A 2,644-nucleotide genomic window follows, 5' to 3' on the forward strand; every position below is an offset into this window, starting at 1 on the left:
AGGATGTACACTGGTACAGATAAGAACTGGAAACACAGGGAATCCAGGGTGGATGATCCCTTCAGGACCAGTGGTGAGTGGCGATACAGGGAGGATAGAGTGAGGGTGGGTTGGAATGGGGGAACCGATTACAAGGATCTACATGTGACCTCCTCCCTGGGGGACGGACAACAGAAAAGTGGGTGAAGGGAGACGTCGCACAGGGCAATATATGACAAAATAATAATTTACAAATTATCAAGGGCTCATAAGGAAGGGGGGAGCGGGCAGGGAGGGGAAAAAATGAGGACCTAATGCCAGGGGCTTAAGTGGAGAGCAAATGTTTTGAGAATGATGAGGCAATGAATGTACAAATGTGCTTTACACAATTGATGTATGTATGATTGTGATAAGAGTTGTATGAGCCCCTAATAAAATTATAAACAAATAAAGAGAACATGAAAAAAAAAGAAAATGTCTTGAAAATGATGATGACAACATATGTACAAAGGTGCTTGATACAATGGATGAATGGGTGGATGTGATTGAGAGCTGTAAAAACCTCCAATAAAATGATTTTTAAAAATAAATAAAGTGGGGTCTTTTTTCCCTGCTGTTGGAAAATCTTGGTGTAGGACTCATTGTATAGATTCTATGTTTCAGTTATCTCCTCCTAAGTGAAAGAGCACCAACCAGAAAAAATGGCATTTATTTGATCCATGATGTTAAATATCTGAGGCTAGAATCATCTAGCAATTTTTTTTTTAATGTACTTGAATTTTCATGTTGAATTGTGTATACACATGCACCCGCGTGTGTATGCAGTACCGGTATGCTCATTAGCACAGATTTGGTTGTATGTGCCATAAAGGCCAAAATAATAGGGGTCCATCTCGCTAACAGCTTCTCCTTCAAGGGGAGGAAGTGGACCCCATTAAAGGGCTAGTGTGGTGGTAGCCAAGCCGTCAGGGTCCGAGGCTCCAACTAATTTTCTGCTCTGCCATCCTGACGTCCTCAAGTTCACCCCATGATCCAATGACTGCAGGAACCACCACTCCACAAAGAACGGGGGACGTTGCCGGGCTTCCTTTTGAAGGCACCATAAGAAGTCACTCATGACACTTTCGGGAACACCTCATTTGCAATTGGTGAAGGGAGGGAAAAGGTACACGTTTAACCGGTCTCATTTTGTCACCCCCCAAATTAAGGTTCTCTTCCTAAGGAATAGGGGGTCGTGGGTGCCACAAGAATGGGTCCCTTGGTGGCGTCAATGGTTAGTACTTGACTGCTATCCTACAGCCCAGCCTGGCAGTTCAAAGTCACTCAGGGGTGGGTGCCATGGAAGAAAGGCCTGGCAATCTGCTCCTGTAGCGATGGCATCCAGGAAGGCGCCATGAAGCAGTGCTACGCTGAAACACCTGGAGTCACCAGGAGCTGGGATCGATCGTTCAGGGCGCCAGCTCTAAGGGGAGCCTTTTTCTTTGTGCTGGGTTCCGGGTCCTTTGGTGATGCTCATGTGTCTTGGCATCAATCTTCCCTGGGTCTAGAAAGTTCTCAGCACAGGGACCCGGTGTCCCAAAGACTCACTCCACTCGGGCTTTTCTTTTTTGGCTGGTACTGAGATCACTTTGACCTCCACTCACTTGTTTAATCTTTTAAATCTTTTATATCTCAAGAGATTGACTAAGGTACAGCCCGATCCTGTGGATTTTCCCTTTTTTTAATCCAATAAGCCATAACTTTATTAATGATAGAAACAGTACAAATTTCATACCAAACTTCAGTTACTGTTTTGAAACACCAAAAAGGTCATTTTCAGGTGGTTACATTGTTAAGTCCATAATAACATTTACAATATCATTACTGTTGTTCTTTAGGGTTCTGACTGCCTTTGCTCTTGGTATGTTTGCTTGTGACATGACCAATTCTATGTCCTTAACTTCTACACGTTTCATCAACCTCTTCCTCTTCCCTCTCCTCTTGTGCAGTTAGACTTTGTGTGTTATTTTGAATGTTCGAGACAGCTTCACCTTGAACTTTGAATTTCTCAGCTGTGCTTGCTGACACAAATCTTTAATCTTGGCTTTCCCCCAAACTACACAGGTATCAGAAGCAGGACTTTTGTAAACATTTGGCTTTGCGATGACAAAGGATATCTCCGGATTGTGACTCTAAGTAAGCCCTGTGACTTTCCAAAGACTCAGTTTGGACATAGCTCCCTTTCACTCCGATGGGCTTTGCTTTACTGTCTTGTTCCTCGTCGATTCCAACTGCCGCCGCCAGTGGAGCTTGTGTGGTGGCCTGCATGGAATCCTGCTCCTGGAGCTCTGGTGCTGATTCATCATTGTCAGATTCTGTTCCAGATCCTGGCTCAGCCTGCGGCTGTGGCAACTCCGGCTCAGTGGCAGGGAGAGTTTCTGTGGCTTCACCAGGCATTTTGTACAGGGAATGCAGAACCAAGATGGCGGCAGAAAGAGAGCAAGCGATAGCCTGGCATTTCCTATGTACAGATAAGTGTGATGCTCAGAGAACTATAAAGCAGACCCCTAAGCGTAGCCTTTTCTTGTGACCTGGGTTTCCTCTCAGCTTGGTGGCGAGGTTCCCAGGAGAAGGGCCCCAAGACCCAGTGTCCCCAGAGGGAGATTTATAGCAGCAACCAGTAGAT

General features: G+C 45.3%; 1 pseudogene; it reads right to left on the minus strand.

Annotated features, from left to right (window-relative positions):
• Positions 1–1,802: 1,802 nt before the first annotated feature.
• On the minus strand, positions 1,803–2,415 carry LOC101645728 (annotated as a pseudogene).
• Positions 2,416–2,644: the final 229 nt, after the last annotated feature.

This window comes from Echinops telfairi, unplaced genomic scaffold, assembly GCF_000313985.2.
Source record: "Echinops telfairi isolate 266 unplaced genomic scaffold, ASM31398v2 ScPeMD7_4;HRSCAF=17, whole genome shotgun sequence".
Taxonomy (NCBI): Eukaryota; Metazoa; Chordata; class Mammalia; order Afrosoricida; family Tenrecidae; genus Echinops; species Echinops telfairi.